The sequence below is a fragment of the Canis aureus genome, chromosome 15, assembly GCF_053574225.1.
Source record: "Canis aureus isolate CA01 chromosome 15, VMU_Caureus_v.1.0, whole genome shotgun sequence".
NCBI classification, from domain to species: domain Eukaryota; kingdom Metazoa; phylum Chordata; class Mammalia; order Carnivora; family Canidae; genus Canis; species Canis aureus.
The window spans coordinates 62,608,742-62,620,835 of record NC_135625.1 but is presented as its reverse complement, the minus strand read 5'-3'; the positions used below and the strand labels follow the sequence as shown (position 1 = coordinate 62,620,835).

Here is a 12,094-nt window from a genome sequence, read left to right as displayed (position 1 = left end):
TCTTATACAATGAACTTCTGTGCAAAATAACCCTCCCCAATTTCCCCCAAAGCCTAGTAAAAGCTGACCTTCCCTTTGTCTTCAGATTTACTGTAGTTTGCTTGTCCCCAGTTGCAATTCCTCTGCTATTCCCAAATAAATTCATTTTGCTAGTAAAGTAACTGGCTATTTTATTTTTAGGGTTGGCACTCTGAGCCCTGTGGCCTCCCATAACCTCTGAATATTAAATCCACTCATCAGCTTTCCTGTTTCATTTAAGTCTACTTGTCCTTGTTCTTTGACCTCATGGGAGCCTCTAGTCTCCTCCTGTCCTACATTTTCTTCTCTTAATGTTCACTTCTTTTCTTACCCTGCTTAGACTCCATGTTCCATCAATAAAGAATATTATTAATAAATAAGCTCAATCTTATTGCCGTTTAACTGAAATTGGCAGGAAAATACACCATCCTTGGATCAATCCCACTGTCTTACTGTCTTTCCCACGGCACTCCGGCTGATAACTGCTGGAAAAAAAATTACTGGAGACACCTGGGTGGCTCAGCAGTTTGGCATCTGTCTTCGGCCCAAGGCGTGATCCCCGGGTCTGATATCGAGTCTCACGTGGGGCTCCCTACATGGAGCCTGCTTCTTCCTCTGCCTGTGTCTCTGCCTTGCTCTCTCTGTCTCTCATGAATAGATAAAATAAAGTCTTTGAAAAACAATTACTGGAGAAGTGGTTTCCAATAAAATCAGTAAAATCCTCATCATTCAAGTGTTCTTGGATAAACACCTATGCTTTCCTCCTTCTTTCTAACCAATGGGGAAAGCATTCCCTTCATATGAAAGCCCATTTTCTACACAAGTGTTCTTGATTCCATCCTTTTCTTTTTCTCAAGAAATGGATAATTTCAGTTTTCCATATTTCCTCTCTATTGGCTCTGGATGCCATTATACTCAAAGAGCACAGACAAGCAAACCTGTCTCACCTGCTCCTGGCCTGTCCTTTCCAGCACTGTCTGTCAGAATTGTGGAAGATCTTTTCCACACTTGTTCTCCTTCCTTTGATGTACCCCAAAACCCAGCTTTTCACTAAAATGCCACTGAAGTTATTTTAGTAAGTTACTAATGAATTTCACATCATTTAAAACCTTAGATGTTTTAGATGTCACCTTAGGTCTTAGATTATTTTTTAATCCCCAAATCTCAGAAATAAAAAGGGGGACTTCTGGTTTTAATATTGAGGTATACATTTATCATAGTCTCTTGAGGCTGTTATAACAAAATACCATAGACTGGCTGGCTCATAAACAACAAATATTTATTCCCCATGGTTCTGAAGGCTAAGAAGTCCAAGGCTATGGTCGAGGCCGATTCAGCATGGAGTGAGGCCTGCTTTCTGGTTCAGAGACAGGTGTTTTCTAGTACTGTCTTCACATTCTGGAGGGGACCAGAGATCACTGTGGAGCTGCTTTTATAAGACCACTAATCCCAATCATGAGGCTCCTCCTTCATGACTTGTCCACCTCCCGAAGGTCCCACCTCTTAACACCATCACACTGGAACTCAGAATCTCAATATAACAATTTTGTGAAAAATCAATCTACATCTTAACAATAGTGAATCATCTTTTCCATGAGCATAACATATCACCATTTTTTAAGGTATCCTTTAGGTTATCTCAAAAATATTTCCTAGTTTTCAGAATAGAGGTCTTATACATTCCTTGTCAAATTTATCCTCCAATGTTTCATAGTTGTGTTGCTACTGTAAATTGTTTTAGTTTTTAAGTTTAAATTTTATTGTTTACTGTTTATAAATATAATTGATTTTGCATATTGATCTGGTATCCTGTGACCTTGCTGAAGTAATGTGTTAGTTCCAGTTTTTTTTTTGTAGTCCCTCCTTCTGCACACACACACACACACACACACACACACACACAATCATGTTATCTGAGGATAATGATATTTTTCTTCTTCACTTCAATCTATACACATTTTATTTCTCTTTACTGCCTCATCCTACATCTAGGACCTTCAGTACAAAATGGAATAAAAGTGGTGAGAGTAGTCATTTTTGCCTTACTCCTGCTTTATAGCAAAATCATTCAGTATTTCACCATTACATTAGTTTTAGGTATTTTATAGTTACCCATGATTAGGTTGAAGAAGTTCCTATTTATTCCTAAATATGTGGATCTTAAAAACCTCTTCTGCATCTATTAAGATAATCATATGAGTTTCCTATACTTTTCAGATGCAACACCCAAGACATGATGCATGAAAGAAATAATTGATAGGTTAGACGTCATTAAAAACTAAAATTTTGGGCAGCCTGAGTGGCTCAGCGGTTTAGTGCCGCCTTCGGCTCAGGGTGTGATCCTGGAGATCCAGGATCGAGTCCCATGTCCGGCTCCCTGCATGGAGCCTTCTCCCTCTGCCTGTGTCTCTACCTCTTTCTCTGTATTTCTCGTGAATAAATAAATAAATCTTAAAAAAAATACACTAAAATTTTGGGCTCCTGGTGGCTCAGCGGTTGAGCATCTGCCTTTGGCTCAATGCTGATCCTTGCAATGGGATTGAGTCCCACATTGGGCTCCTTGCAGGGAGCCTGCCTCTCCCTCTGCCTATGTTTCTGCCTCTCTCTGTGTCTCTCATGAATAAATAAAAAATATTTAAATAAACCTAAAATTTTCTGTCTACAGAAGACAAAATCAAGAGAATTAGAAGACAAGCCACAGACTGGAAGAAAATAATTTGCAAAAGACACATCTGATAAAGAACTTGTATCCAACATATACAAAGAACTCTTAAAACTCGATAATCAGAAAACAAGGGAATTTAAAAATGGCCAAAGATTTCAATAGACACCTCACCAAAGAAGATATACAGAGGGCAAATAAGCATAGGAAAAGAGGCTTGCTCCACAGCCTATGTCCTCAGGGAAATGTAAATTAAAACAACAGTGGGATACCACTATTAGAATGGCCAGAATCCAGAACACTGACAATACCAAATACAAGTAAGGATGTGAAGCAACAGGAACTCTCATTCATTGCTGGTAGGAATGCAAAATGATATGGCCATCTTGGAAGACAGTTTTATGTTTTCTTACCAAATAAATACAGTCCTATCATGCTATCAAGTAATCATGCTCCTTGGTATTTACCAGAAGTAGTTGAAAACCTATGTCATGCAAAAACCTGCAAGTGGATATTTATAGCAACTTTATTTGTAATTGCCCAAATCTGAAAGCAACCAAGATGTCCCTCATTAGGTGCATGGGTAAATAAACTGGGTATTATATCTAGACAGTGGAATATTGTTCAGTGCTAAAGAATAAGGTAACAGGCCATGGAAAAACCTTAAATGTATATTACTAAAAGAAAGGAGCCAATCCAAAAATGTTATATATGGTATGGTTCCAACTACATAACATTCTGGAAATAGCAAACTATAGAGACAGTACAAAGATCCATGGTTGCCAGAGGTTGAGCAGAGAGGGATGAATAGGTGGAGCAAAGAGAATTTTCAAGGCAGTGGAGATATTCTCTATGATTCCATAAGAGTGGATACAAGTCATCATAAATTTGTCTAAACCCATAGAATGTACAACCAACAGTGAGCTCTAATATAAACTACAGACTTTGGAGGATTATAATATGTCAAAAAGGCTCATCAGTTATAACAAATGTATCACTGTGCTGGAGACTTTGATAATGAGGGAGGTTATGTATGTGTTGAGGCAGGGAGTATATGGGAAATCTCTACAGCTTCTGCTCAATTTTGCTGTCAACCTAAAACTGTTATAAAATTAAAAAGCATTTTAAAGCAAGTCCAAAAATTACCTAACTCTGTTTTTTTTTCTATAGGAGTAATGTTTCAGTATTTGTTAATTCAGTCTTCACAGCAACTTTATAGAGCATTAACTACCACAAATAACAGGAATCAACTCGGGATCCCTGGGTGGCGCAGCGGTTTGGCGCCTGCCTTTGGCCCAGGGTGCGATCCTGGAGACCAGGGATCGAATCCCACGTCGGGCTCCCGGAGCATGGAGCCTGCTTCTCCCTCTGCCTGTGTCTCTGCCTCTCTCTCTCTCTCTCTCTCTGTGACTATCATAAATAAATAAAAATTAAAAAAACAAAAAAACAGGAATCAACTCTATTACCCTGGTTCAAAAGGGAAATTTCCTACTGGGTTTGGCTCTTCCTTTGCTTGTCTAAGAAATTTCATCTGCTTCAAAGATAGTTGAAAGGAACCAGAAGAGCACAGCTGATTCTTGTTATTTGTAGTGGTTATGTTCTATAAAGTTACTTTGAGCATTGAACTAACAAATGCCAAACTATTGCTCCTAGGGGAAATCTAGAGTTAGGTTCTTGCAAACCTTTGGTCACAACATTTTAATTAACCAAAATGCTGTTCACATCATATGGGTAACAATGCTTTATCAACATCCTTGCAAAACAAGCCCAACTCGTTAGCATTGAAAATCTGTTCTTGTACAAAACCCTTTTCTTGTATAACACTTAGCAGGTATTTTTTAAATTCTTCTGCAGCCATCTTATCTGCAGGCTATCTCGCCTGCCAGTTTAACATTGCCTTTATAAAAATGTCAGCCAGCCAGCTTAGCTGTGAAGGGTTTAAGAAGTGTTTAACACTTTCTTGATTTGGGGTAACATGATCATAAGTTTCTTTGGCCTTTGGCCTCACAATAATGCTACCAATTATGTTTTTAAAAATCATGAATGCACAAATTTAGCCATTTTTCCAATTCTCCTATAGCTTCTTCATGCACTATAGTTGTTATGTTAGCAGTTTCTAGAGAGTTTCTCTAGAAAACTCTCTAAAAAGTTTCTCCCTTTTTCCAGATATTCTTGATGCATTAACCTTGGATTCATGGCCAACCGAACCATAAACTATGCCTAAAGAAGGTTACCTAGCCTTCATCTACCAGACTTATAGTTCTTTTCCTCCATAAAACCCATCACGATCTCTTTGCATTTAGAAACACTAGACAGTAATTCAGCACAACATTTTGGGGACCGTTTGAAATAGCAATTTCCAACAAAAACCACAGGAATTTGAAAACTGTGGTATCAATTAGACAATGAAAAGGCCATTAGTATACAACATGAGAGCTGAAACAAGAAGGCAGGGTATCAGCTTGTTCAGCCTCAGCTGGAAACACACATATTGGGAGACTTGCAATTTTTCCCATCCTGCACATACTTATGAACGACCATGAAAGCATCCTGTGTGTTGATTTGGGGTTACAAATAAATTTTAGCAAGTAGACAAACTCAGAAATACAGAATCTGCAAATAATGAGAATTGACTGTGTCTTTGAAAGTATTCTGCAAGAAAAAGGGAAAGAAACTAGAAACTCAATGGCTGATAAAGAATACTCAAGAGAAATTTTCCCCACATAACAGATGACAGTGGTAACCAAACATTTCTTAATATATTTTTCAAAACAAAATTAATGAAACTCTGCTTTATAAAACAAGAATACTTTGCAGAGACTTAAGACTTTTCAGAGAATCTAGAATTTAGGAACAGTATATTGATGTAGTAGAAGGAAATAATGTATGAAAAGACAAAGCTTAAAATAGAAATGAAAAACTTTGCAAAAATACTCCAGAAATGAATTTAAGATTAGAAGGGGGAGAAGAGAATAGAGACACAGCTGGAGACACATGAAGAAAAAATGAGCATATAAATAATAAAAGCTGAACAAGTGATACTGAAATACAGAATTAAAATTAATTAGTAGTAAAATGATAGGTATGGAAGATAGGCATAGGAGACTTAATACATTCATTTTCTAGAAAATCTAAATAACAAAACACACATTTTTAATATAAATTCAAAATATTTCCTGAAGTAAAAACATCTAGAGATTGAAAAGGCAAACTGTGTCCCTGAGAAACTAGCACTAAGTGGTCATATAAGAAAATAGTCTAGTAATGTTACTAGATTAAAAAGGTAAAGGATCATGGGTTAGCTAAGCCAAACACACACACACACACACACACACACACACACACACCACTATTTATAAGGCAAAAAGAATCACTCTGGACTTACACATTTCCATAGCAATACTCAATGCTAAAGTTTGTGAAGTCACTCATACAGAGTCCTCCAAGAAAGAAAGTGTCATCCAAATTTTATACCCAGCCAAATGGTTGTACAAATGCAAAGGTACAAATAGTGTAGAAATAGAAGGAATTTAAATAATATCAGTCCTAGAAAGTCCATGACAAAAGAAGTCACAATGAGCATGGAATCGTTTTTAATTGCAGGACTACAATGAATATAAATATGAGGATTAAGGTAGTAGAGCAGAATTCAAATGCTTAAAACATGCCCTGTAGAAACATATTATAGGTAACAAAAGTTGAGAGGTGGAAAAAAGACAGTAGATTGTGTAATGTTGACTTCCTCATATTTAAAATCTGGCAACAAAGTGTTTCACTGAAATCTGACAAATCAAGTGAATGAGATATAAGTATATTTAATTACTGAGAGTGATTATCAAGAATGATAATATGATTAAGTAAAACCAAGTGATGAGGAGAAAAAATTAAGGTATGATTAGAGTACATAGACAGGGATCCCTGGGTGGCTCGGCAGTTTAGCACCTGCCTTTGGCCCAGGGCATGATCCTGGAGTCTCAGGATCAAGTCCCACATCAGGCTCCCTGCATGGAGCCTGCTTTTCCCTCTGCCTGTGTCTCTGCTTCTCTCTCTCTCTCTCTCTCTCTCTGTGTGTGTGTGTCTCATGAATAAATAAATAAAATCTTTAAAAAAAATAGAGTACATAGACAAATTTCATTATTGCCCATACCAAGTAATTACTTATCTGTGGCAGTATATTAAATTCAATATAAATAAATAGAAGATTAAAAATGTAACAGAAAATTATAGATATGAAACATAACCTCCAGAATGAAACTACAGTTCTCCTAATTTTAATAGAAAAGTACATAAAAATATAAAATATACAAGAGTTCTATAAAGTTATAAATACACTAAGCTTAACATAAAATCACATGATACAATCCAGACCATTTTAGTTATAACAATAAATATAAATAAACTTAAACTGACATATTAAAATAACTTACAGGCTGAACAAAAAAAAAAAAACAAAGCTCAATTCTATGTTGTTCATAAGAAACAGTTAAAGCAAAGAGATTTAGAATGTTTAGGAAAAAAGTGTAGGTGATGGCAGACAGAAACACAGACAAAAGTAAAACAATACTAATATCAGATAATATTTTTTTAAAGATTTTATTTATTCACAAGAAACCAAGAGAGGCAGAGACATAGGCAGAGGGAGAAGCAGGTGCCCTGTAAGGAGCCTGAAGCAGGACTCGATCCCAGGACCCCGAGACCACGACCTGAGCCAATGGCAGACGTTAAACCATTGAGTCACCCAAGTGCCCCAATATCAAATAATATTTAATTCAGACTAAAAAGTATTAATAAGTTATATGAGAGCTAATAACACTAAATAATGTGATTAATAGAGGTTCTAATAGTTATAACCACATAACTTCGACTGAAATAAGATCAACTGTCATAAAGCAAAAACTACAGGCTATTCAAGGAGAAATAGAAAACAGAAGCAGTGAGAGATGTTAATTCATCGTTCTCAGTTCATACCAGATCACTGAAAAATTTAAGATATACAGAACTAAAAATAGCATAATTGATAAAGTAGATCTAATTAACATTTTGCAGATTCTGAATCTGCAAATAAATCTTCTTTCAAATGCCAATAGACAGATCCCTCCTGGTGGTCTAACAGTTAAGATTCAGCATTCTTAAATGCCAATAGACATTCTCAAAAAAAAAAAAAAAAAAGAGAGAGAGAGAGAGAGAGAAAGAGAGCCATATATCAAGCCTCAGGGAAAATAATTTTAAAAAGTAGAACTGATATAGGTATTATTTTCTGAACAATTAAAAAATAGAAAATACTAATAAAATAGGAAAATTAAAACTCCATAGTATCTGAAAAAGTTAGTACAATGTGTAAGCACTCCATGAAGAAAAATCTTTAAAGCACTTATTAGTGCAGCAAACTTAATCAAATAGAAGAACTTACAATATTATTGAACAGGAAGACTGAGCATGAGAAATTTGCCAATTCCCCAAAACAAGTCAATATTCATGGTGCAATCTCCAAGCAGCAATAGGATTTTTTTTTCTAACTGGATAGGGTGATGCTAAAATCATATGGAAAGGTAAAAAGCATGAATCACTAGAAAAATTCTATAAAAGAAGAATTATGAGGGCCAGTGTCACCCTGATATCCACACCAGAAAAAGACACAAAAAAGAGAACTATAGGCCAATACCTCTGATGAACACAGATGCAAAAATCCTCAATAAAATGTCAGCAAGTCAAATACAACAATACATTAAAAAAATCATTCACCATGATCAAGTGGGATTTGTTCCTCAGTGTAAGAGTGGTTCAATATTCATAAAACAGCATGATATGTCACATCAATCAGAGAAAGGATAAAACTCCTACAATCATTTCAAATAGATGCATGAAAAGCACTTGACAAAGTACAACATCCATTCATGATAAAAACGCTCAACAGAGTAGGTGTAGAGGGAACACACCTCGACATAATATGAAAAACCTCCAGACAGCATCATACTCAATGGTAAACAACTGAGAGCTTTTCCCCTAAGGTCAGGAACAAGACAAGACAAGGTTGTCCTTCTATTGTCACTTTTATTCAACATAGTACTAGAAGTCCTAGCCACAGCAATTCGACAACATAAAGGGGAAAAAAGGCATCCAAATTGGCAAGGAAGAAGTAAAACTTTCATTATTTGCAGATGACATGATACTACCTATAGAAAAATCCTGAAGACTCCACCAAAACCTGTTAGAACTGATAAATGGATTCAGCAGACTCACAGGATACAAAATCAATGCACAGAAATCTGTTGCATTCTTATACACTAATAATGAAGCAGCAGAAAGAGAAATTAAGGAAAGAATCTTATTTACAACTACACAAAAAAAATAATAAAATATCTAGGACAAATTTAACTAAAGAGCTGAAAGACCTATACTCTGAAAACTATAAAAAATGAAAAAAACTGAAGAGGACACAAAGAAATGGAAAGACATTTTGTATATTTACAATAGCCAAACTATACTCTGGTTTCTCTTCAGATCGAATAAATCTTTCGCCTTTTACAATAGCCAAACTATGGAAGCAGCCCCAGTGTCCACTGACTGCGGTATACATCTACAATGGAATATTACTCAGTCATAAAAAGAAAGAAATCATGCCATTTGTGGCGACATGGCTAGAGCTAGAGTATAACGCTAAGTGAAATAAGTCAGAGAAAGAAAATATCGTATCATCTTACTCATATATGGAATTTGAGAAACAAAAATGAGCTAAGGTGAGAAGAAAGAGAGAGAGAGAAGAAAAAAACAAACAAACCAAGAAACAGACTCTTAACTATAGAGAATAAACTGATGGTTATCAGAGTGGAGGGTGGGTGGGAGGATGCCAGAAATAGGGGATGGGGATTAAGGAGTAAGTACACTTATCATGATAAAATAAAATAAAATGACAAAAAAAGAAGAGTTGAGGATAACTGACGTTTTCGTATTTTCAAACTTCACAAAATTACAGTAATTAAACCGTGTGTTACTGGTGCTTGGCTAGGGAGATGTACCAGTGGATCAGAATAAAAAGATTGTAAATAAACAAATATATATTGGATTGTGTTCATGATGAAAGTAGTATGTCAAATCAGTGATGTAAAGATGGGTTGTACGATAAATGTACTGAAACCACTAAATGTATGAGAAAAATAGTAAAATTGGATTTATGTCTGTCACTTTGTACCATTATATCTCCCAGGAAGCCAAATTCATTCCCAAGACACTGAGAAGCAAAGCAAACATTTTCACCCACTCTTCAATTTTAAACTATGGTAAGTGCATAAACTCTTTTAAAAAATGAAATGCAAAGAGCCTTTTGCTATATTCACTTTTGAAATCGTGCATCCTTCTGATTATAAATGGCACATATGTCGTAGAAATGTGAGTATAGAACATAGAGGAAATCAAGACAAAATAAAAAATAATCTCAATAAGGCAAAAAGAAAGCAAACAGCTTAGATATCTTTTCCTTTCTTTTTATGCTATGTAACTTACTTAATTACACTTATTTAAGTCACATATGATATTTTAGACATAATACTTCTCCAACTCAATTTCATGCCCCAACTTTGAAAAATTTTTGTATTTGAGTACAGCTGACTACATTACATTAGCTTCAGATCCATGGTGTAGTGATTCAAGTATTAGCATGATACCCTCTAAGTCCATCCATGTTGGCATAAATTCACCCACCAGATTTTATTCCAACTCTCCACCTGTGTCTTTAACATCAGCACCTGTCATCAGGGCTACTTTGTGAATCATCTAACAATTTTCTAAAGCACACCATTTTTATCTTCCTTTGGGTTGAGATGCAACATCTTTGAATCAATGTGTTATACTATAGTGAATCTCATTCTAAGCTACAAGTGTACTTTCATAAAACGTCAGGATATTTGCCTTTTTAATGTATTCCATTTTTTTTAAAGTAGGCTCCACTCAGTATGGAGCCCAATGTGGGGTTCGAACTCACAACCTCAAGATCAAGACCTGAGCTGAGATCAAGAGTCAGACACTCAACCAACTGAGCTATGTAGGTGCCCCTTTATTTTATTCTTTATATGTAATTTTTGAATCTAACTGCTGTTATTTAAAAGACTTTAGAGGAGGGGCAAGGTGGCAGAAGAGTAGGGTCCCCAATCACCTGTCCCCACCAAATTACCTAGAAAACCTTCAAATCATCCTGAAAATCTACGAATTCGGCCTGAGAATTAAAGAGAGACCAGCTGGAATGCTACAGTGAGAAGAGTTCGCGCATCTATCAAGGTAGGAAGACGGGGAAACAGAAATAAAGACACAAAAGGCCTCCAAGGGGGAGGGGCCCCGAGGAGCCGGGCTGAGGCCGGGGCGAGTGTCCCCAGGACAGGAGAGCCCCGTCCCGGAGGAGCAGGAGCTGCACCGACCTTCCCGGGAGGAAAGGGGCTCGCGGGGAGGTGGAGCAGGACCCAGGAGGGCGAGGATGCCCTGGGGCTCCCGGGGACACTAACAGACACCTGCGCCCCGGGAGAGTGCGCCGAGCTCCCTAAGGGCTGCAGCGCGCACGGGGGGACCCGGAGCAGCTCGGAGGGGGCTCGGGGGCGGCTCCGCGGAGGGGGCTGCGGGGCGGGAGCCCAAATCCACCAGCTCAGACCCGGGCACAGGGTGCCGGGACACAGCCCAGGATCCGGCCTCCCCCGGGACAGGCAGAGGCCGGGAGGGCCCAGGACAGCGAGGACGCTCCTGCCCCAGCTGAGCAGATCAGCGGCCCGGCCCGGAGCCTCCAGGCCCTGCAGACGGAGAGCTCTGGAGCTACTGCGGGGGCTGACTCCAGGGCTCCAGAGCTGGCCCCGCCACTGGGGTTGTTCCTCTGGGGGCCTCACGGGGTAAACAACCCCCACTGAGCCCTGCACCAGGCAGGGGGCAGAGCAGCTCCCCCAAGTGCTAACACCTGGAAATCAGCACAACAGGCCCCTCCCCCAGAAGACCAGCGAGACGGACAAGTTCCAGGGGAAGCCAAGGGACTTAAAGTACACAGAATCAGGAGATACCTCCCTGTGGTTCTTTTGTTTGTTTGTTTGTTTGTTTGTTTTCTTTTTTATTTGTTTCCTTCCCCCACCCTTTTTTTCCTTTCTTTCTTATTTCTCTTTTTCTTCTTTTTTTCTTTTTTTCTTCCTTTTTTCTTTTTCCTTTTTCTCTTTTCTTTCCTTCCTTCTCTCCTCTCTTTTTCTCCTTTTCCCAATACAACTTGCTTTTGGCCACTCTGCACTGAGCAAAATGACTAGAAGGAAAACCTCACCTCAAAAGAAAGAATCAGAAACAGTCCTCTCTCCCACAGAGTTACAAAATCTGGATTACAATTCAATGTCAGAAAGCCAATTCAGAGGCACTATTATACAGCTACTGGTGGCTCTAGAAAAAAGTATAAAGGAC

General features: G+C 37.9%; 1 long non-coding RNA gene across 1 annotated transcript; it reads left to right on the top strand.

Annotated features, from left to right (window-relative positions):
* The first annotated feature begins 9,880 nt into the window (after positions 1-9,880).
* Positions 9,881-10,964, top strand: LOC144284073 (uncharacterized). Its single transcript, XR_013352526.1, has 3 exons — positions 9,881-9,957; positions 10,615-10,718; positions 10,852-10,964. It is a non-coding gene; the product is annotated as an uncharacterized LOC144284073 (long non-coding RNA).
* The last annotated feature ends 1,130 nt before the right edge of the window (positions 10,965-12,094 follow it).